The following is a 23,864-nucleotide window of genomic DNA, read 5'->3' on the forward strand; positions in this document are numbered from 1 at the left end:
AATAGAAGTCAAATTATGGATTATATCTTAAAAAAATAAAACTTTGGGCTTCCCTGGTGGCGCAGTGGTTGAGAGTCCGCCTGCCGATGCAGGGGACGCGGGTTCGTGCCCCGGTCTGGGAAGATCCCACATGCCGCAGAGCGGCTGGGCCCGTGAGCCATGGCCGCTGAGCCTGCGCGTCCGGAGCCTGTGCTCCGCAATGGGAGAGGCCACAGCAGTGAGAGGCCCGCGTACCGCAAAAAAAAAAAAAAAATAAATAAATAAATAGAACTTTTTGTGAAGTATAACATATAAACAGAAAACTACCTAAAAATCATATTGTAAATGCATTGCTTGATGAATTATCACATAGTGAACATACCTGTTTAATCATCCAAATCACGATATGGAACACTATCTTATATATTATAATACACTATATTATAATATAGTGGAATAAATTTTACTGTATTATTTTCAATGGTTTTCTAATAGTGTAAGAAAAGAGTTTTGATATATTTTGCAACCACATCCATTTACATTGTAAGATTGGTAAGCAAAATGAAAATATTCCATTCCAACATCTAAGAATTTTTTGTACCATATGCGTAGAGAGACCCCTGCTGGAATAATTTTTTTTTAAAGAGAATGTCTAAACCAGCCCAAATAAATTGTATGGGGAAAAAGAAGAGCTGCCACTAGCTCTTACGGCACCCTTGTAAAAATTAGAAGAAGGTGCCCATTTTTCAGTACCCCTTACTTACCTTTGCCAGGAAATTGATCTAATCTAATTTGTTTACTTACGTAAACAAATGAACATTTGTTAAGTGCAGCCCAGGGTTCTGGATGATGAGTTGCAGTTCAACAACAGACCCAAGAGAAACTGAAATAGAGAAGTTATTACTCATAGGTCCTGGAGGAAGTGCCCAGGACATCTCAAGGGGCCACATGGGGAGGTCAAGTCAGAGAGAAAGAGACAGGACCTTGGGCACATGCCTTTATTAAGCACTGGTGGAGTGCTTTGGGGTTCCCAAGTAAGGGACAGATTGACCAATTCAAACCAAAAGAGCTGCGTTTTTGTGAGTCCATGAAGGTCTTATCTAAGGGGTGCATAAGGCAAGCAGGCACTGGGAGGCAGGGGGCTTGATCACGTGGGCTGTTGGGGAAGTCTTATCGGGAACTGACTTCCGCTTCTGATTCTACTGGCTGCTATCTGGGGCATGTACTTGTATGCCAGGGCTAGTGTCCATTTAAGGTTACTGCAGGCTGCTTGGCTGAACAAAACGGATGCTGAGGCAACAATGCTATGGAGTAGCTTAGCTAAACTCTTGATACCTTAGTTAGTTAAAACAAAACACTTTATGTCTATCTGCCAGAAGAAGTGTTGTAATAACTCTGTGGTGTCCGCAGTGGGAATGATTCCCCTTTGTGTGTGGTTCCCCTATACATTACAGACCTGCATAACCGTACACAGCATCTGTGGTCACGAGAGAAAGATGCAGTACATTAGCATACCTTGGAAATCCCCAGAAGTATTTGAGAGTGAGAACCTGCTAATCAGCACAGGTTAGGACTGGCTAAAGAGAACATTACCACTTGTTTGCATGAATGAATGATGTTTTTAAACAATCACACACAGTGTATATTTTCACCATACTGGACAGCAATATAGATGACTACATAGACACTATAGTCTAGTGCATCTACAGTTACTAGAAAGTCCCCTTTGAAAGCAGTCCAAGACTTTTCCCCAGACACTTCTTTTAAAAAAAAGGATGAGATGTCTGGTCACCTTGTGCAAATCCAAAGAATTGGATCCTTGCTGAATCTGGCTTAATCTTCCTCTGTCCTGAAAGATGTAAGATGTCCAGCATTTTCTATTTATACCTGAAACCATCTACTCCTACTTTTCAGGCAGCAAAGAACTGGAATGCTAACCGAGACAAGGGACCAATGCCAGGGCTACGTGTGAGAGCTAGCTGGTTGGCCTGTGGACTATGAAATGCAAAGGAGAAATGAATTCTGAATCTGGGAATGAGGGAAGCTAGTAAGAATGGGTAAATCTGGAATATTTGGTCTAATGAGGAAAATGGGAACAACAAGCGTATCAGAAGCAGAGAGTCTAGAACAGGTGAAAACTGATTTGGCAGGGTCAGGAGGTGAAAGTGGAGGAGATACCTCGGGGTGATGCTGCATAGAGGGAAGACACCCCACATGGGGAAACCCAGGGGAGGGGAGGGAACTACAAAGGCCAAGCCGGTTCAGAGGGGAAATGTGTCACCTCTGTGACTGTTCAGAATCCAAACACTTTTCCTGTTTGGGGTTAATTCCAAATAGATGAGAAGCAGGACCCCCACCTCTCACCACAGCATCATAGGTGAGGCAGAAGTGCCTTTTCCCAGCTCACTGGCGTGGGACATGAGCATTGTAGCCCAATATCAACCAACCGACTGCTCCAGCCTGGAAATTTGAAAGTTAAGGTTGTGACACTGACATAACACTTGTTCCCTCAATAAAAGGGCCTGGAAGAAAACCCTAGATGCCAAGTTTTTTTGCTTGCCAGGGAAACAAGAGTGAGAAGGAAAAGGGAAGTGAAGCAGAGCAGGAGGGAAAGAAAATACAAAGTGATGCATTACAGATCTGGCCACAGCTTTTCAAGAAGACACCATTGGTAGCTCAGTTATGTGAGACATGACCACAGTATGTGCACGGAGGTCTGTCTCAGAACAGCCCAGCAGCAGCAGAGAAGAGGAAGAATTACCTGTCAGCTTCTTCCTATCTTCCATCTCCTGTAGATCAAAGTCCTCCTCATTTGGGTGTTAAATCTCCTGCACTTTTTGTGATAACCTGCCCTCAGGGGCAGCTCTGGGGAAGGCTCAGTATGTGTGGACAGATTGGACTGGCCCTGGAGCTGCTTTGGACATACAACACCTAATCCCATCTCAGCGGAGACTGATAAGGTAGATGGTAATAGGAGATGTGATGATGTTTGCAGCAAAGGTTTAGCACCATAGAAACAGCATGCTCTGTCTCTGGAGCTGTGTGTCTAGGAAGCCAGGCAAGTGGCTCAGGCCTGAGAGCATGAGGGCCCAGCAGCTCTGGTGTGTTACAGAAAGTGGCTCTGGCACTAGGAAGTAGTCAAGGAAACCACTGAAGATTATTTAAGGCCATATCTCGTGTCCCAAGGTGGCCATGCCAACAGTGACATTATAACAACTGTCCCCATGATTAGGCAAAAATGTAAATGCGCAATCATTTTGTAGCTTGCTGTGGATCCTTAAGATACTAGATTTCCTTCCAGTAAGTCAGCTGTCAGCATAAATAACCAGAGTGGAGTTTCCTGGCTTACATCAGAAAACCTTGATATCCATCGTAGCCAATTATCCTTTGGTTTGCAAAATGCATTACTCTTTACTTGCTCTGGATGGAGCGTGTGTGTTAACATAAGCATATATGTTGGGCTTGAGATAGGTAAAACTAATTTTATGGCTCTAGAACAAATCACCAATGAAACATTTTGAAAATTATTTCAAGTTTTTAAGATACTACATTATAGGGTATGGGACTTCGCTGGTGGCGCAGTAGTTAAGAATCTGCCTGCCAATGCAGGGGACACGGGTTCCAGCCCTGGTCTGGGAAGATCCCACATGCCGTGGAGCATCTAAGCCTGTGCACCACAGCTACTGAGCCTGTGTTCTAGAGCCTGCGAGCCACAACAACTGAGCCCGTGTGCCACAACTACTGAAGCCCACATGCCTAGAGCATGTGCTCGAGAAGCCACCGCAATGAGAAGTCTGCACACCGCGACAGAGTAGCCCCCGCTCGCCGGAACTAGAGAAAGCCCGCGCACAGCAGCAAAGACCCAACACAGCCAAAAATAAATAAATAAATTTATTAAAAAAAAAAAAAAACTATATTACAGGGTATGAAGAAAGGAACTAGCATTTTCTGGAGCTCATTTAATTCACCGTGTACCTTATGTATGTTATGTTATTTAAGTGTCGGAACAACTTCTATGATAGGCATTAATCAGAGACACCACAGAAAGTTTCGACATAGCCAGAGTGGTTCAGGCACTCCTTAATTGCCATTTCTTAGAAATGTAAACCTCTGTTTTATATAACATTCTCTCCCTCTGATATCTTTATTAATGTTTTTGTTCGTATCTTTGAATTTTTCTTTGCAATACTTCTAACATAGTAGGCCCTCCAAAGGTTCAGCAAATGGAGTTGGAGTTATATGCCATATACTACCAAAAACTGCCTTTACAGAGTACGTAAAAAGCTACTTTGTATTCAATCTGCATATTGTAGCAATGGCTTTTCATTTTTTTATGGACCATGAACAGAATAGCAATCTTGATGTCTCATCAAACTTGTTAAAAGGAGAATTTACCTGTCTGTATATGTCTGTGCGTGTATAACTCTTTTGTTTTGGAAAATGACAGTGACTGTGATTACTCTCTGCAAATCACTTAAGTGACTGCTGTATAATTAGCAATCATTTCTACATTGTACACACAAAGATGCCCACTTGATTTTAACCCACTGCTGCTGTTTGTTCTTCTCACTGTAGATGGCAACCCACCACTTAGATTTACTTTCAGGCAGATTATTTTATCAGATGGTTGGCATCTCTTGCCCCAACAGCTCCTCATGGTGCCACACTCGTTCATTTAGTAACTATTTATGAAGCACCTGCTGTGTGGGCTTTGGTGTTATTGGGCTTCAATGAATTCTAAGCATTGCCTTGATTTTTCACATGGGACCTTGATTTTTCTATTAGTTACATGAAAATCTAAGTTGCTATAACAAAGAAGCCAATAAACTAGAGGATTAAAGAAAATTATTTCTCTTATCTAGTGGCCCAGGGTGTGTTGCTGAGCTGCTCTGCACCATATGACTATTCAGGGACCCAGCTTCCTTCCCTCTGGCTTCCACTGTAGGTTGTCACCCTCATTTGCATGGTCAAAGGTGGATCACAAGCACCAACCTGTTCCAGTTCACAGAAAGGAAAAGTGGGAAGGAGGCTATTTATAAGGCCCAGGTCTGGAGTGACATCATTTCTGTTCACACTCCATTGTCACACCTGGATGCAAAGAGGCCTGGGACTCAGTAGCCCATAGCTAAGTGGCCACATATGCAGGTACAACTGCATTCACGTGCAGAAAGGGAAGAGTGGAAATTTGTCTGTTACAGCCTCAGGACAGTCAGGGCTTCTTATGCTTTGCACTTTGTTTTTGAGCAGGGTAAGTCACTGCCTTTTTATGATCACAACTGCAGAGCTATCCTGAGGCCTCACTTTTGGAAATAAAGGGTTTTTGTTTGTTTGTTTGTTTGTTTGTTTTTTGCGGTATGTGGGCCTCTCACTGTTGTGGCCTCTCCCACTGCGGAGCACAGGCTCCGGACACGCAGGCTCAGCGGCCATGGCTCACGGGCCCAGCCGCTCCGCGGCAATGTGGGATCTTCCCGGACCGGGGCACGAACCCGTGTCCCTTGCATCGGCAGGCGGACTCTCAACCACTGCGCCACCAGGGAAGCCCGGAAATAAAGGTTTTGATGACCAGCTTCTCTAGAATTTCATGCTGGTCCAGGAAAATGGCATTTTTCTTCCCCATAGTTGATGTAGCACCTTTCCTTCATCTATTATCTCACTTTCCTAGACTCTTCCTGACCCCAGATCACCCCAACTCTACCACATCTCATTGTTCCTGGAACTTGCTTGCTCAGAAATCTATTATCGTTAAAGTTAATCCTTGTGGCCAGATAATTTATTAAAATATTTACTGAGATATTCATTTGTGTTTTTGTTTTCCAATTTCAGAAAAATCAGAGAGGTGCTTATGTTTTTGTTTTTTATTCTCTAAAAGTTTTTGAGCATCTATTTATTTAATTGAGATATAATTGAAATATAATATTTTATTAGTTTCAGATGTACAGCATGATTCAATGTCTGTATGTATTGGGAAATGATCACCACATTAAGCTTAGTTACCATCCTTTACCACACATTGTTACAGAGGGTTTTTTTCCCTGTGATGAGAACTTTTAAGATCTACTCTCTTAGCAACTTTCAAATGTGTAATATGGTATATCAAACTATGGTCACCATATTTTGTGTTACATACCCGTGAGTTTTTTACTTTATAACTAGAAGTTTGTACCTTTTAACTCCCTTCACCAATTTTGCCCACCTCCCATGCCCCACCTCTGGTAATCACCAATCTGAAATCTATCTATGAGCTCGCTTGTTTTTAGATTCCACATATAATTGAGATCACACAGGATTTGTCTTTCTCTGTCTGACATTTCACTTAGTATAATGCCTTCAGGATAAGATGTTATTCTTTTTTATGCTTGAATACTGTCTCTTTTATATATACCACATTTTCTTTATCCATTCATCCATCGACAGATGAACAGTTAGTTTGTTTCCACATCTTGGCTATTGTAAGTAATGCTGCAGTGAATATGGGGATGCATATATTTCTTTTTTTTTTTTTTTCACGGTACGCGGGCCTCTCACTGTCATGGCCTCTCCCGTTGTGGAGCACAGGCTCTGGACGCGCAGGCTCAGCAGCCATGGCTCACGGGCCAGCCGCTCCACGGCATGTGGGATCATCCTGGACCGGGGCACGAACCCGTGTCCCCTGCATCGTCAGGCGGACTCTCAATCACTGCGCCACCAGGAAAGCCCCATATATTTCTTTGAGTTAGTGTTTTCAATTTTCTTTGGATAAATACCCAGAAGTGGAATTGTTGGATCATATGGTAGTTCTATTTCTAATTTTTTGAGGGGTCTCCATACTGTTTTCCATAGTGACTGCACCAATTTATGTTCCCACCAACAGTGCACAAGTGTTCCCTTTTCTCCACCTCCTTGCCAACACTTGTTACCTTTTGTCTTTTTAATGATAGCCATTCTAATAGGTGTGAGGTGATGTCTTATTGTGGCTTTGATTAGTACTTCCCTGATGATTAGTGATGATGAACGTCTTTTCATATGGCTGTTGGCCATCCGTATGTCTTCTTTGGAAAAATGTCTATTCAGATCCTTTGCTGTGCAAGACACTTATGTGTTATGTTGAGTGTTTATTTTTTGATTATAGCCAGGCCTATTCCTTCCGTGGCCTTGAGTTGGAGTGGGGTGCTATATTGAAGGCTAAAACCAGAAATTACCTAAGTTCTTGCTTTCAAAACTTTGAGTTAATTGAATGCATTGTGCTAGGTCAGTCTTTCTCAAAATGTAGCCTCAAATCAGAGTCACGTGGAGGATTTATTAAAACACTTCCTTCTGGTCGTCTACATCGAGATTCTGATAATTTCCATTTCTAACAAGCTCCCCCAGTACTGCTGCTGCTGCTCTCAAAATCACACTTAGAGAACCCCCGTGAGAGAGGTAAGGTAGGAAGGAGAGTGTCCTAAGAATACTTCAGAAGCAGCATAAGAAAAGAAAACAATTTCCTCAGGCTGAGAAGGCGTCAGAGGCCCCAGGGACCTGAGACCTACTAGATGTCAGACAAGGGCTTGCATCAGAGTCTCCTGCCTTCTTCCAAAGAGGAGCAGTGCCCCTGCCATCAAAGGACACGTGGGCTTTGCTAACGCACATAACAAAGAGGGACCGAACTCCTGGCTGCTTCTCACCCTTTGAAATGTTCCTCTCTGTGTAAGATCCCCAGGACTTTCCCATGACCCTGATGAGTGGACCTAATAATGCTGAGATTGAATTTTCCAACAGCTCTGACCAATCAAGATGGAGATTGAATTATGATTTGAATAAAGAAAATGACATTCTTGCACATCTGGGGCTACAGGGTAAAATTCCAACATGCTTCATTGACTAAGTTGCTTTCAGGGATTGGCTTAGGGCACTAACCCTTCTCTTTATACCTGTACATCTTTCCAAGGCCACAGGGAGAGTACTTCAAAAGGTCACTTATAAGCCCTGTGATTTAGCTCTGGAAGAGGACTGGGGCAGGAGGCCAAGATCATGCCCATGACTCTGCCCATCCAGCACTGCCAGCACAGCTGTTTTGAGGTTATGAGCGAGGGGACCTGGTACCCCAGTTCAGCTGACCTCCATTTTATCTAGACCTTAGGGCTACACTGAGCTGCTGCACTTCTATAAACATGTTTTCATTTAAGCAACAGTGGAAAACTTTTGCAAAAATTACTGTTGTTCCTCAATTCTCCCAAACAAAAGGCCATTTTGTATAAATGGCCGAGATGTTTAAAACAAAAGTTCTCAATCAGAAATGTTTACTCTCCAAATGTTATAAACAAACTTTTTTTCCATACACTTACCCAAATAACGTGTTTATTGGGACAAAGTGTCTTCTGAGAAACTTGTCAGGGAAATCTCCAGAGTATCTGGAATATTTCATATAATGCTCTACTTTGTCCATTCAAAATTACCCTGCATTTTGGCTTTGGCCTGTTCTTTATTGACTGAAGTTCTAAGCATAGCCAAGAATAATGTCTGTTTTCTGAATTATTTTCTGGCCATTTTCACAGAAACATGAAAGGAGTTGGTCATTATACTTAAAGGACCTGAGAGTAGAAAGAGAAGGTGATATAAATAAGGTTTATAAATACTTATCAGGTATTGACAGTGAGATAAACCACTGTGAAAGAAAGTGGAAAATGTCCCTATTATTAAAGTGTGGTGTTCACACTGGATCATTAATTCATATCCTGCTGTGTCCAGACCACACAACTATTTGACACAGAGCTTGCCAAGTTTAGTCTAAGACTAAGCTTTACATTATTTGTGCAGTGGCCCCAGTTCCTCACTTTCTGCACATAGATGAACTCTGTCAAGTCACATAATATATGGCTCTATTGGGTGTTCTATTAGGTGTGGCATAAATGGAATACAACATGCAGCACCCCTTCAAAAATGCAACACTAGATTATTATTTATCTATTATTATAGATTGGGCCTGATACAGTTTTGGTAGTTATAGAAATTGATAGCTATAAAAATAATCAAACTGCATACTGGGGACTGGTATTGCTTCACAGTTCTAATTTCAAAATAAATTAGTAAAAATATCAGCTTTTGCTGCTGTAAATGCACCATGGGATCCAAAACAGGAAAGGGATACTGTGTATAGGGGGCAATTCCAAGTCAGCCTCTATCCACTGTCATTTCAGGTTCTGTCTTTTTTGGTTAAACTGTAGAGAGTTCTTATATTTGCCATTTGCTAAGATGTAGAGAATTCTTAGACACTGTGCTAGGAAATGTGCATATATTTCTCATTTAATCCCTACAGTAATGCTATGAGGTTGATACTTGTTTTAACTCAGACTGGCATAACAAAATACAATAAACTGGGTGGCTTAAACAAGAATTTATTTCTCACAGTTCTGGAGGCTGTAAGTACAAAATCAAGGTGCCATCAGGGTTGATGTTTGATGAGAGCTCTCTCTTTGGGTTGCAGACAGCCACCTTCTCCCTGTGTCCTCACATGGCCTTTCTTTGGTGCATTTGGATAGGGAGAATGAGCAAGTTCTCTGGTATCTCTTCTTATAAGGGCACTAATCCCATTATGAGGGTCCCACCCTTATGACCTCATCTAACCTAATTATCTCCCAAAGACCCCATCTTCTAATACAATCACACTGGGCATTAGGGTTTCAATATATGAATTTTGAAAGACAACATTTCAGTTCATAGCAGCACTATTATTATTTCCATTTTATAGATGGAGAAATCAAGCTCTGAGAGGTTCAGTTAATCAGTGGAGGAGCCAGGAATTGTACCCATTCCATCTCCAAATTCTGATCTCTGGAAGACATATGACTTTCATAGAGCCATCCTTGGGACAGTATCACTGGCTGATGTCAGTATCACCTAATCCCCCAGGCCTTAGCAGCTTGTTCTATAAATGAAGTTAAATTTCCACTAGATCTCTCCTTTCCTGCTCATTCAGGATCTCATCCCTTTCAGATTGCAGCCCTCCAGTGCTTCTGGGAGATGGCAGGCAGATACCTCCTATGGGCAACTATAATTCAGCTTCAGTAAGACTGTCTCTCCTAAGGTACCTGTCCTCTCCATCCCCAAATACTATACTTCACACCAAGCTTAGATCCTGGAACCTTCAAACTTCATGACTTCCTACTGGAAATGTTTATTGAATGTCTTCTGTGTTCCTGGCACTGTGCTTCATTTACCACCATGGGTGAGACAGAATATAACTAGTGAAGTATTATATACATAACTACAAATTATGGTACGTGTTTTAAAGTTTCAAACCTGTGTGTTACAGGGGGAAAAGTATATCTTTCTCCCTCTTTTTATGAATATATTAAGAAAAAAATCTAAAACAGAAGAAAAGGCAACAGGTAACTGTGTGCTTTATTCAAAATCATACTAGACAAGTGATTCTCAACCATGGGCAATTTTGTCCCCCAGGGTTATTTGGCAATATCTGGAAACACTTTTAATTGTTATGACTGGGAGGGAAGGTGCTACTGGTGTCCAGTAGGAAGAGGCAGAGATTCTGCAGAACATTATGCAGACCACAGAATAACCCCTCCATGACAGTTATCCAAATTATGCAGCCCAAAGTGCCAGTAGTGCCAAGGCTGAGGAACCCTGTACTCTAGAGCATTGTCTACCAAGCCTGATTAAGGGTCAGCTGTTGCTCCAGGGGACTATAACTTTGTTTGACTTTCTATTTACTATTGATTTTCTTAGACTATGTAAAGTTGGATGTTAACTTACAGAAGATTGATAAACTGCCAATGATTTCTGTCTAGTACAAAAGTTTTACTGTCCTAGTAGTCACTGACCATTTTTTAAAATCTAACTTTGAAATTTATTCCAATATTCTTTTTTTTCCTCTGAATATATATACAATTGATGTTCATTGTTTGTGGTAGTTATGTTCTATAAGGTCACTCTGAACTCTGAATTAGTGAATACTGAACCATTGCTCCTGGAGGGAGTACAGGGTTAGGTTCCTTCGAGCTTCTGGTCACATTTTAATCAGTATTTAACCTTGATTTATATGTGTTTCTGCTTAAAGGGCAACTTATTTGGTATATGCTGTTGATTCATTAACATTGAGCTCACAGCCAGCAGCACGATAATTCGTGCTTGAACGAAGCTTATGTAACACACAGAGTTTCTCTGTGAGGCATATCACAGCTTTCTTGAGCTTAGAAGCAATAGATAGAATCCCAACACTGCATGTAGGACTTATTTTGAACAGTAAAATCACCAAGAAAAATGCAAAAATGCAAAAAAAGTGGCAATAAATAGACCTCAAAAAGGACACTTATTTACAGTATGAGAGCTGAAACAAGAAGGCAGAGCATGCAGTTATTTGACCTCGGCTGGGAGCTTATATGTTGGGAGACTCAAATTTTTTGCCTCTCTGCACATGACCTCTGTGTGGCCTTGAACACTCCACAAATGACCACGAAAGTGCTGCAAGGCTTGATTTTGGAATTACAAATAAATTTTGGTGAGTAGATATGCAAATATGGAATCTGCGAGTAATGAGGATCTATTGTATTAGTTTCTCATGTTCTATTTTGAACCAGGTTTTCAAAACAGATGTTAGTTCCTTCATTACGGAATTAAAAAATTATTTGACACATGCTCACTATATTGGTATAAGAATTATGTTTTTAGCTTTTTGAAAATTAAAATAGAAAATTTAACCCTTTTTAGGTGTCAAAATTTGTTATTTAGATAGACAAGTGCCCAGTGTCTTATGACGGTTTAGGGTGGTAGCTCTTCTGAGTTTATTTTAGGGACATGAGTCCCTCCCAGTCAAGTGGGGACTGGACCCAGAGACAAATGTGCATGGCAGATGACTCACTGTGTTCACAGTCTTCTCTCCCTTCAGGTGTTCCTGGCTAAGCCCCCTGTGTCTGGCATCTACTTCCCTCAGCATGAGTTCTCCCTCAGGAGGCTCTTAGTCCTCAGGGAAACAGGCTGCTACTGAGCCCACTGCACAATTTCCAGAAATGCCAGGCTAAACTCAATCTGGGACCCCAAGAGACAGGTGGGAAGCTGGTCTTTGAGGTCACAGCAAGGGTTAGCTGAAGTCAGGAAAGTTTCAACAAAGTTAAACCAAAAAGAATCTGAGAGAAGAGACTCTCCACAGAGTGAATTCTCACTGAAGGGACTGGGGAAATTCTCTTTCATAATAGAACTTTCTGGAACCTAAAGAAATAAGGCCCAGGGCCTGTAGCAAAATAAATGTGTAGCAACTTTCACATACAACTGAAAGTTTATCAGAAAATTAACATGTAAGAAGTCTTTGAAAGTAGGAGGTGCTACATTATATTAATGGGGCTGCTGAGAGGAAGGCTGATGTCTTGAGAACCAAAAGTAACTTTACAATCTCTGCATACCTAGAGTCCATGTGAGTTGTATTTTTAAACACTATTATACATTTTTTGCTTGGGGAGTTTTAAAGTTAAAAATAGTATTCAAAAAACTCAGCAAGAGATAAAGTAATATTTTCCTTTTTCTTTCCCTTCCCTTCCCTTCCCCCTTTTTGTCTTTAGCAACCTGAATCATCCTTATAGCCTTGTGAAAATTACTGGGGTGGGGGGGGTGTTTTCATCATTTACAGCAGTGGTTCTGTTACCGACCTGTCTGAGTCTGGGTCGGCCCCCAAGAAGCATTCTTCTGCCCAGTGTCAATCAAGTAAATAGAATGAGATCAAGCTCCATTCAGAAGCAAAGGAAAGCTTTATCCTTTGATCAAAGAATGGAGAGGTGCGAGCTTGACTCTAGAGTACGTGTTCGCTAGAGTACATGTTGGCAGGGCTTCTTTATAGGGTTCTCTGCTACGGAGGGAGGGATGGATGGAGTTCCTATGGGTCCTTGCAGCCATGTTGCTCACAGTGCTCCAGACTGAAGTATTGGGCACAGCATCTCTGCACACAGCATGCAGTGGCCACCTTGAACTGCAGTGTTGTGGGCAGTGCTTCTGCACATGGTCTGCCAAGTTGGGGTATGGGGCGCAGTGGTTCTGTGCTGGGGATGCTAATCCATAACTTAAGTGTAAGATTTTATCCCCTAGATTCCATCTTTTTTTTTTTTTTTTTTTTTCTGTGGTTTTCTTTATTTTTGAAGATGTTGGGGTAGGAATTTATTAATTAATGTATTTATTTTTGCTGTGTTGGGTCTTCGTTTCTGTGCGAGGGCTTTCTCTAGTTGTGGCAAGCGGGGGCCACTCTTCATCGCGGTGCGCCGGCCTCTCACTATCGCGGCCTCTCTTGTTGCGGAGCACAGGCTCCAGACGCGCAGGCTCAGTAGTTGTGGCTCACGGGCCTAGTTGCTCCGTGGCATGTGGGATCCTCCCAGACCAGGGCTCGAACCCGTGTCCCCTGCATTAGCAGGCAGATTCTCAACCACTGCGCCACCAGGGAAGCCCCCCTAGATTCCATCTTATTCCCCCCACCTCAGTCCCCAGTGGGCTTGGTCTGTGACAGTTCTCAACCAGGAGTGATTTTTGCCCTGTAGGGGACATTTGGCAATGTCTGGAGATGTTTTTTCATAAGGGATGGAAGGGTGGTTAGGGAGTGGTCCAAAATATCAATAGTGCCAAGGTTTTGAAACTAGTCTACCCAGGGGTCAGCAAACTTTGTCTGTAAAGGACCAGTTAGTAAGCATTTTAGGCCATACTCTGTTGCAACAACTCAACTCCGGTTGTAACATGAAACTAGCCATAGACAACATGTAAATAAATGAGTGTGGCTGTGTTGAATGAAATTGTATTATGAACACTGTTAAATTAATTAAGCAAGGAAGTCATTAGGCTGAGGTAGCCCTAATGCTGTGACTGCCTACACAAGCAAACCCAAATCTAAGCCTATAAATACCACAAATGTACAAAATTGAAACCTAAGGCCAACCAATCGCAAACAGCCAACTAGGCTTTAAGGTGTACCCATCACTAATTTCCTTTCTTTGCTTCCACGTTCTTTTCTATAAAAGTCTTTCCTGAGCTCCTGTCAGCAGAGCTGTCCTTACCACTTCTGGTTTGGCAGTGCCCCATTTGAATCAATTTTTGTTCAAATAAACTCTTAAAATTTTTAATATGAATCAGTTTATCTTTTAATAACATTGAAATTTGAATTTCATATAATTTTCATATGTCATGAAATATGATTCTTCATTTGATTTTTTTCTTTTTCAACAATTTAAAAATATAAAAGAAAAACCATTTCTAGCCTGCAACCCATACAATAAAAAGTATTGGGCCTGATTTGGCCCATGGTCCCAGTGAATAGAAAGGTTTTTGCTTCCATCTCTTTTAAAGGAAGCACAGTACTTTCATTCAGCAAAACCATTTATTCTTTTTTTTTTTTTAACTTACAACATTTTACAGTATGATTTGTGTTGTGTGATTCAGTGATTCAGCTAAGAGGAGCTGTGTATGAAGAATAGCCCTTTTTATGTAAGCAGTGCTGTTGTGTTCCAGTCATTAAGAACTGAATTTTTAATAGGCTCATGGACTGAGGAAAATTATTCTTTTTCTTAAGTGTTTATGATTTGCTTATTTAATCTTTGTCCCCTTTTTTAGCCTTCTTGTCTTCTTTCGGCTCAGTACTGGATCTTCCGACTGAAGCAGACCCAATTTTCTGTGGGGCTGAAATTTCACCAGGGGTGAGTTCATTCAGATTCAGGGTCATTTACATTTCAAGTCTGCAATTTGATCTGATTATCACTGGCTGAAAAGAAACACTAAGGGCTTTTTAATGTGGGCTGAACTGGATAATCCATTCCAAGGGCTGGGTAAAACTGGGAGAAACTGGGAGTCTGGAGGCTAGTTGCTTTTTATTTCTCAGCAGGGGAATATCATGGGAGAGTTTTATAAACATTTTCCAAAGAACAACTGAAAAAAGCTTGAGATTTTTGCTGAAGAACGGAGGAGGGAGAAACACTTCCTGCCAGGGTGAAAAAGAAGGAAGAATGGAAAAGGAACATAAAGGAGTTATGGTGGAACAGGCTGAAATATGCCTAAGGGTGAAGGGCATAGTTATAGTACTTCCAGTACTTTCTCCTTTCCTAAGTGGTGTAAAGAGTATCTGAAAAAACTTCTAGAACTGATAAGAGTTTGCTACAGTGCCCAGATATCATATAAAATATACAAAACATTAATTTCTCTAAGTTTACCTATTAGAAGACACGATATGGAAACAAAGGATCCCATTCTCAATGTCAACAAAAGACATAAAATAGCTAAGAATAAGCCTATCAAGAAATGTGTAAAGCATACATGATGAAAACTACAATATTTTACTGAGAGGTATAAAGAAAAAATTGAATAAATGGAGAGACATTTTACCAGTCAGGGTTCTGTCAATGAAGCAGAACCATTACGAGTGATGAGAGTCAGGGATTTATTCAAGGATTGGACCTTACACAACTGTGGGAACTAGTTGAGAAATCAAGGTACAGCAGTTGTTTCTGCATTTGGTGCTGGCCTCATGTCAGCAGAGCTGGCAAATGGGAAAGAAAGATGGTCTTAAGTGGGGGAGAGCAGGGAAAGACTGGAAATTGCATTTCTTCTTCTTATCACCTCCAACCTCAATGTGAACCTGGCACATGAAGCTGATTCTGAGAGCTGGAGGAGGAGGTCCGGCATTAACTGGTAGAGCCATAGGTCCAGATGCTGCTTCATTTCTTCTCTTCAAATCTTGTACACATTTCTCTTGGCCAACGCTAACAGAACCATACAGGAGAGGAAAGTGAAGCATAGTTCCAGCTTAGCTAAGTTGACCCTGTATAAAGCAACCATACATACTTTGTCTCTGGATGATGATGATATTGGTGATGATGATGGTGATGATGATAATAATAATAACAATAATAATATAGCAAATATATACCATTAACTACATGTTAGACACTTTTCTAAGCATTTTACATTTATTAACTCATTTTAACTCTCACCACAACTCTCTGAAGTAGGTATGATTATTAGCCTTATTTTATAAATGAGGAAACTGAGCCTTGAGACTAGCTTGCCGGTGGCCACATAACTTGCAAGTGGTAAAGCTATCATTTAAATCTGGACAGTTTGGAAAGACCGTGCTTTTTAAAATGTTGGGTCTCGTCAGGGACTTCCCTGGTGGTCCAGTGGTTAAGATGCCACTCTCCCAATGCAGGGGACCAGGGTTCAATCCCCAGTCAAGGAACTAGATCCCACATGTCACAACGAAGATCCCACACGCAGCAATGAACATCCTGCGTGCTGCAACTAAGACCCAGTACAGCCAAATAAATAAATAAATATTTTTTAAAAATAAATAAAATGTCAGTTCTCATAAGATTAATGTATTTTAATACAATCTCAGGTAAAATCCCAATGCGCTGAGTATTGAGAATTTGTAAGATTTTTCGAAAGCTTTTCTTGAAGCCTAAACATGCGACTACATACAATAAAATTCCAATAATTGAAATAGCACATTTCCATAAGAATCAACAAGGAATCAAATATAGCTTTAAACAGAGCTTAATATACAAACGTAGAAAAGAAGATCTAGAACTTGACAAATGCACCCTTGCAAAACTGGCTTCTGGGTGGGGAAGAATCCATTGAGACCCCCATCTCCCTGTCACTCACTGTGACTGTGACGTTGGAAGAGGGGAGGCGACATCACTTGCATACTTTCCCACTGCCATCCTGGGAAACCTGCCACATCAGCCCCTTTTTCTCCTGTGTACTTGAGAGCTGCCCTAGGCAGATAGGTCCCATCATTTATTCAACCATTTTTAGGTAACAAGTCACTCTAGTCACATTCAGTCATAGAAGTAGGAGTGGTAAGGGGCAGAAAGTTCTAACTGACAGGCAGAGGTCCTCTGATATTCTCTGCCCCTGGCTGTCACAGATGTTTAAAGTTGGATTCTTATTATGCAAAAGTTTTTGGGGTGGGGGGTGGTTACCCTAACAGGCCCCTGCTGGATCCATTCCACTGCAGATCCCCTGAGGGGCAGAGTTCCTCCTGGCCTGGTTCTTGCCTCCCACCTTAGCCTCTCCTGAGGGCTGTTTTGCCTCTTTTTTCATAACTCTTGGGCAATGTGTAAGGTGACCAGCCACCCTGGTTTGCCTGGGACTGAGGGCTTTCCCAGGATATGAGACTTTCAGCGCTAAAACTTCGACAGGCCTGGACAAATCAGGACGATTGGTCACTGTCAAAGGTCCCTTTTAAACACCTCTGTACGACCATGCCTGTCTGCATCGGCTCCTAAGAAATAAGCCCTTTTGTTTGTAATAACATCCCAAACACAGCCTTCTGAGGCCGTGGATCACTACTGGTAAGTGACCTGAGTCTTACTCTGGTCCACTGTGTTCCCAAATACCAGGGAACTATGCACTAGGCTCTCACAGTGGCCTCCTAGAAGCCCCCAACTGGGATTGTGGTGAAAGGGAAGAGTCCCCAGTTTCTCCCTTCAGACTAGGTGTGGGACCCACACTGACAACTCTCTCTAAAGAAAGCTACCCTCCCTTGGCTTTTTCATCGTCTGTCCTTGTAGGCCTTTCTCTACAGTTGGCTAGGGGCCACACACTGGTGTTTGTCATTTCTTTGCAGTGCTGCTGAGTCACTGAAGTTCAGGCATCCCACTTTGGAATGTAGAAGCACCTGCCATGCACTTTCTTTTGTCATGAGCTTTTTAGGCTTCAGAAAAAACTGTGATAAAAAGAATTAGAGTTTTAATATCATGTTTCATAAACCAGAAAAAAAGAAAATTTCAGGGCAAGAGAGGATTATGAAGCATTAAAATAATTGATTTGATACATGGAATTGTTAAGTATATGTACATCAAAAACTGTATACAAATTTAAAAGTTAAATGACAACCAGGAATATATCTCCAACAAAATAACAAATAAGAAGCTAATAAACATAATTATGTAAAAAAAAAAACACTTTTACAAATAATAATCTAGAGTCCACCTCTCACCGCCTATACCCCACCTCCCCTGTACAAACCACTTACCAATTTCTGGGCCCAAAAGCATAGCAATTTAGGCTAACGGACGCCTCTCTTGTCTGCCTATGTGCTATTCACTACCAGCAGTAGAATGATCCTTTAAAAATGTAAACAAGATCATGTCATTGCTCTACCTGAATTTTCTTTATGGCTTTCCTTACATTTAAAAATGAAATCCAAAGGCCTTACACGCCATGGTGCAGAAAGCCTCATGCCATCTGGTTCTGGATGCATTTCTGACCTTATTCACACCATAGCCCTCTGTGAGAGCAGGAACTTTATCGCTATCACTCAGAACAGTGCTTAGCACAGAGCGGACCGTCACTAAATTTTTTTTGAATGAATGAATTAATGGATGGATGACTAGAAGAAAAAAGACCAATGAATTATGACGAGTTTTTTTTAAAGAAAGGATACAATTCATCATTGGCTAGTTGTTAAGGGCACTCTCATATACTGCTTGAGGACATGTATATTTAGACAGTATTTGGGGGAATAAAATAGTCTGAGATCAGGGATGCTGAATCCTCCAGCTCCGTTTTTCTTTCTCAAGATTGCTTTGGCTATTCGGGTCTTTTGTGTTTCCATGCAAATTGTAAAATATTTTGTTCTAGTTCTGTGAAAAATACCAGTGGTAGTTGGATAGGGATTGCATTGAATCTGTAGATTGCTTTGGGTAGTAGAGTCATTTTCACAATGTTGATTCTTCCAATCCAAGAACATGGTATATCTCTCCATCTATTTCTATTATCTTTAATTTCTTTCATCTGTGTCTTATAATTTTCTGCATACATTTCTTTTGTCTTCTTAGGTAGGTTTATTCCTAGATATTTTATTCTTTTTGTTGCAGTGGTAAATGGGAGTGTTTTCTTAATTTAACTTGCAGATTTTTCATCATTAGTGTATAGGAATGCAAGAGATTTCTGTGCATTAATTTTGTATCCTGCTACTTTACCAAATTCATTGATTGGCTCTAGTAGTTTTCTGGTAGCATCTTTAGGATTCTCTATGTATAGTATCATGTCATCTGCAAACAGTGACAGCTTTACTTCTTCTTTTCCGATTTGGATTCCTTTTATTTCCTTTTCTTCTCTGATTGCTGTGGCTGAAACTTCCAAAGCTATGTTGAATAAGAGTGGTGAGAGTGGGCAACCTTGTCTTGCTCCTGATCTTAGTGGAAATGTTTTCAGTTTTTCAATGTTGAGGACAATGTTGGCTGTGGGTTTGTCATATATGGCCTTTATTATGTTGAGGAAAGTTCCCTGTATTCCTACTTTCTGGAGGGTTATTATCATAAATGGGTGTTGAATTTTGTCGAAAGCTTCCTCTGCATCTATTGAGATGATCATATGGTTTTTCTCCTTCAATTTGTTAATATGGTGTATCACGTTGATTGATTTGCGTATATTGAAGAATCCTTGCATTCCTGTGATACACCCCACTTGATCATAGTGTATGATCCTTTTGATGTGTTGTTGGATTCTGTTTGCTAGTATTTTGTTGAGGATTTTTGCATCTATGTTCATCAGTGATATTGGCCTGTAGTTTTCTTTTTTTCTGACATCTTTGTCTGGTTTTGGTATCAGAGTGATGGTGGCCTTGTAGAATGAGTTTGGGAGTGTTCCTCCCTCTGCTATATTTTGGAAGAATTTGAGAAGGATAGGTGTTAGCTCTTCTCTAAATGTTTGACAGAATTTGCCTGTGAAGCCATCTGGTCCTGGGCTTTTGTTTGTTGGAAGACTTTTAATCACAGTTTCAAGTTCAGTGCTTGTGATTGTTCTGTTCATATTTTCTATTTCTTCCTGGTTCAGTCTCAGAAGGTTGTGCATTTCTAAGTATTTGTCCATTTCTTCCAGGTTGTCCATTTTATTGGCATAGAGTTGCTTGTAGTAATCTCTCATTATCCTTTGTATTTCTGTAGTGTCAGTTGCTACTCCTCCTTTTTCATTTCTAATTCTATTGATTTGAATCTTCTCCCTTTTTTTCTTGATAAATCTGGCTAATGGTTTAGACAGATGTAGAAGTTTATTGTAGAGTTGCTCTTAATAGCTTTATTGGAAACAATCTTAAATGTTTATTAATAGATCAGAGGCTGGATAAATTATACTACATCCCTACATTGGAATACTAAGCAGCCTTAAAAAGACTGAGAAGGAGGACACCTTCGAGATGGCGGAGGAATAAGATGTGGAGATCATCTTCCTCCCCATAAATACATTAAAAATAAATCTACATGTGAACAACTCCTACAGAACACCTACTGAACGCTGGCAGAAGACCTCAGACTTCCCAAAAGGCAAGAAACTCCTCACATACCTGGGTAGGGCAAAAAAAAAAAAAAAAAGAAAAAACAGAGACAAAAGAATAGGGATGAGACCTGCACCTCGGGGAGGGAGCTGTGAAGGAGGAAACATTTCCACACACTAGGAAGCCCCTTCACTGGCGGGGACGTGGGGTGGGCAGAGGAGAAGCTTCGGAGACATGGAGGAGAGCGTAGCAACAGAGGTGCGGAGGGAAAAGTGGACAGATTCCCGCATGAAAGATCGGTGCTGACCAGCACTCACCAACCTGAGAGGCTTGTCTGCTCACCCACCAGGATGGGTGGGGGCTGGGAGCTTAGGCTTGGGCTTTGGAGGTCAGACCCCAGGGAGAGGACAGGGGTTGGCTGTGTGAAGACAGCCTGAGGGGGGCTGGAGCGCCACAGCTTGCCAGGAGGGAGTCTGGGAAAAAGTCTGGACCTGCTAGAGAGGCAGGAGACCTTTGTTTCGGGGCTCACAAGGAGAGGGGATTCCTTCCCATTGTGCCCACAGAAGTCAGAGCACCGCCTAAGCGAGCTTCAGGGACAGGCGCCAGCCGTGGTTGTCAGCTCAGACCCCAGAGACGGGCATGAACCACTAAGGCTGCTGCCACCAAGAATCCTGTGTGCAAGCACAGGTCACTATCCACACACCCCTGGGAGCCTGTGCAGCATGCCACTGCCAGGGTCCCATGATCCAGGTCCAGCTTCCCTAGGAGAACACATGGCGTTCCTCAGGCTGTTGCAACATCGTGCCAGCCTCTGCCTCCTCAGGCTTGCCCCGCATTCCAATCATGACTACCGTACCCCTCCCCTTCCCCAGCCTCAGTGGGCAGGAGAGCCCTAATCAGCCACTGCTTTAACCCGCTCCTGTCTGGGTGGGGAATAGATGCCTGAAGGTGGCCTACATACAGAGGCGGGGACAAAACCATAGCTGAACCCCAGGAGCTGTACAAACAAAGAAGAGAAAGGGAAATTTCTCCATGCAGCATCAGGAGCAGCAGATTAAATCCCCACAATGAACTTGATAAAACATGCATTTTAAGAATACCTGAATAAACAAAAAAAGTTCCCAAAATTGAGGTGGTGGACTTTGGGAGCAACTGCAGACTTGGGGTTTGTTTTCTGCATCTAATTTGTTTCTGGTTTTATGTTTATCTTAGCTTACTATTTAGTGCTTATTATCATTGGTGGATTTATTGGTTTGGTTCCTCTCTTCCTCAAATCAACAAATGCTAAAGGAACTTCTCTAGGCGGGAAACACAAGAGAATGAAATGACCTACAATAACAAACCCAAAACAACTAAGAAAATGGGAATAGAAACATACATATCAATAATTACCTTAAATGTAAATGGATTAAAGGCTCCCACCAAAAGACTCAGACTGGCTGAATGGATACAAAAACAAAACCCGTATGTATGCTGTCTACAAGAGACCCACTTCAGACCTAGGGACACATACAGACTGAAAATGAGGGGATGGAAAAAGATATTCCATGCAAATGGAAATCAAAAGAAAGCTGGAGTAGCAATGCTTATATCAGACAATATAGACTTTAAAATAAAGACTATTACAAGAGACAAAGAAGGACACTACATAGTGATCAAGGGATTATTCCAAGAAGAAGATACAAAAATTGTAAATATTTGTGCACCCAAAATAGGAGCATCTCAATACATAAGGCAAATGCTAACAGCCATAAAAGGGGAAATTGACAGTAACAATAATAGTAGGGGACTTTAACACCCCACTTTCACCAAGGACAGATCATGCAAAATGAAAATAAATATGGAAACATAAGCTTTAAAACACACATTAGACCAGATAGACTTAATTGATATTTATAGGACATTCCATCCAAAAACAACAGAAGACAAAAACAACACTTTCTTCTCAAGTGCTCATGGAACATTCTCCAGGATAGGTCATATATAAGGTCACAAATCAAGCCTCGGTAAATTTAATACAATTGAAATCATATCAAGTACATTTTCTTAGCACAACACTATGAGACTAGATATCAAATACAGGAAAAAATGTGTAAAAAATGCAAACACATGGAGGCTAAACAATACACTACTAAATAACCAAGAGATCACTGAAGAAATCAAAAAATACCTACAAACAAATAACAATGAAAACACAATGACCCAAAACCTATGGGATGCAGCAAAAGCACTTCTAAGATAGAAGTTTATAGCAATACAATCCTACCTAAAGAAACAAGAAAAATCTCAAATAAACAACCTAATCTTACACCTAAAGCAATTAGAGAAAGAAGAACAAAAAAAACCAAAGTTAGCAGGTGGAAAAATCATAATGATCAGATCAGAAATAAATGAAAAAGAAATGAAGGAAACAATAGCAAATATAAATAAAAGTTAAAGCTGGTTCTTTGAGAAGATAAACAAAATTGATGAACCATTAGCCAGACTCATCAAGAAAAAAAGGAAGAAGTCTCAAATCAACAGAAGTAGAAAAGAAAAAGGAGAAGTAACAACTGACACTGCAGAAATACAAAGGATCATGAGAGGCTACTACAAGCAACTATATGCCAATGAAATGGACAACCTGGAAGAAATGGACAAATTCTTAGAAAAGTACAACCTTCTGAGACTAAACCAGGAAGAAATAGAAAATATGAACAGACCAATCACAAGCACTGAAAGTGAGACTGTGATTAAAAATCTTCCAACAAACCAAAGCCCAGGACCAGATGGCTTCATGGGCGAATTCTGTCCAACATTTAGAGTACAACTAATACCTAACCTTCTCAAATTCTTCCAAAATATAGCAGAGGGAGGAACATTCCCAAACTCATTCTACGAGGCCACCATCACCCTGATACCAGTACCAGACAAAGATGTCACAAAAAAAGAAAACTACAGGCCAATATCACCGATGAACATAGATGCACAAATCCTTAACAAAATACTAGCAAACAGAATCCAACAGCATATTAAAAGGATCATACACCATGATCAAGTGGGGTTTATCACAGGAATGCAAGGATTCTTCACTATACACAAATCAATCAATGTGATACACCATATTATCAAACTGAAGGATAAAAACCATATGATAATGTCAATAAATGCAGAAAAACTTTTCTACAAAATCAACACCCATTTATGATAAAAGCTCTCCAGAAAGTGGGCATAGAGGGAAGCTACCTCAACTTAATAAAGGCCATATATGACAAACCCTCAGCCAACATCATTCTCAATGGTGAAAAACTGAAACCATTTCCGCTAATATCAGGAATGAGACAAGGTTTTTCACTCTCACCTCTATTATTCAATGTAGTTTTGGAAGTTTTAGCCACAGCAATCAGAGAAGAAAAAAATAAAAGGAATCCAAATCGGAAAAGAAGTGAAACTGTCACCGTTTGCAGATGACATGATACTGTACATAGAGAATCCTAAAGATGCCACCAGAAAACTACTAGAGCTAATCAATGAATTTGGTAAAGTAGCAGGATAAAAATTCATGCACAGAAATCTCTTGTGTTCCTATACTGTAATGATGAAAGACCTGAAAAAGAAATTAAGGAAACATTCCCATTTACCATTGCAACAAAAAGAATAAAATACCTAGGAATAAGCCTACCTAAGAAGA

The 23,864-nt window shown here is 40.9% G+C and overlaps 1 protein-coding gene across 5 annotated transcripts in view; it reads left to right on the plus strand.

Moving 5' to 3' along the window:
* The window catches only part of SLC9A9 (solute carrier family 9 member A9), a 656,685-nt gene that overhangs the window by 68,037 nt on the left and 564,784 nt on the right, over positions 1–23,864 (plus strand). Inside the window, exons 5-6 of one of the 5 annotated variants that reach the window (XM_049709809.1) lie at positions 9,931–10,021; positions 14,533–14,615. The exons of 3 other annotated variants lie outside the window; for them this stretch is intronic. The gene's annotated coding sequence lies outside the window, so the exon portion shown is untranslated. The remainder of the gene's footprint in view (positions 1–9,930; positions 10,022–14,532; positions 14,616–23,864) is intronic. One more of the 5 variants, XM_049709810.1, reaches the window with a different exon arrangement.

The sequence above is a fragment of the Orcinus orca genome, chromosome 5 (assembly GCF_937001465.1).
Source record: "Orcinus orca chromosome 5, mOrcOrc1.1, whole genome shotgun sequence".
NCBI lineage: Eukaryota > Metazoa > Chordata > Mammalia > Artiodactyla > Delphinidae > Orcinus > Orcinus orca.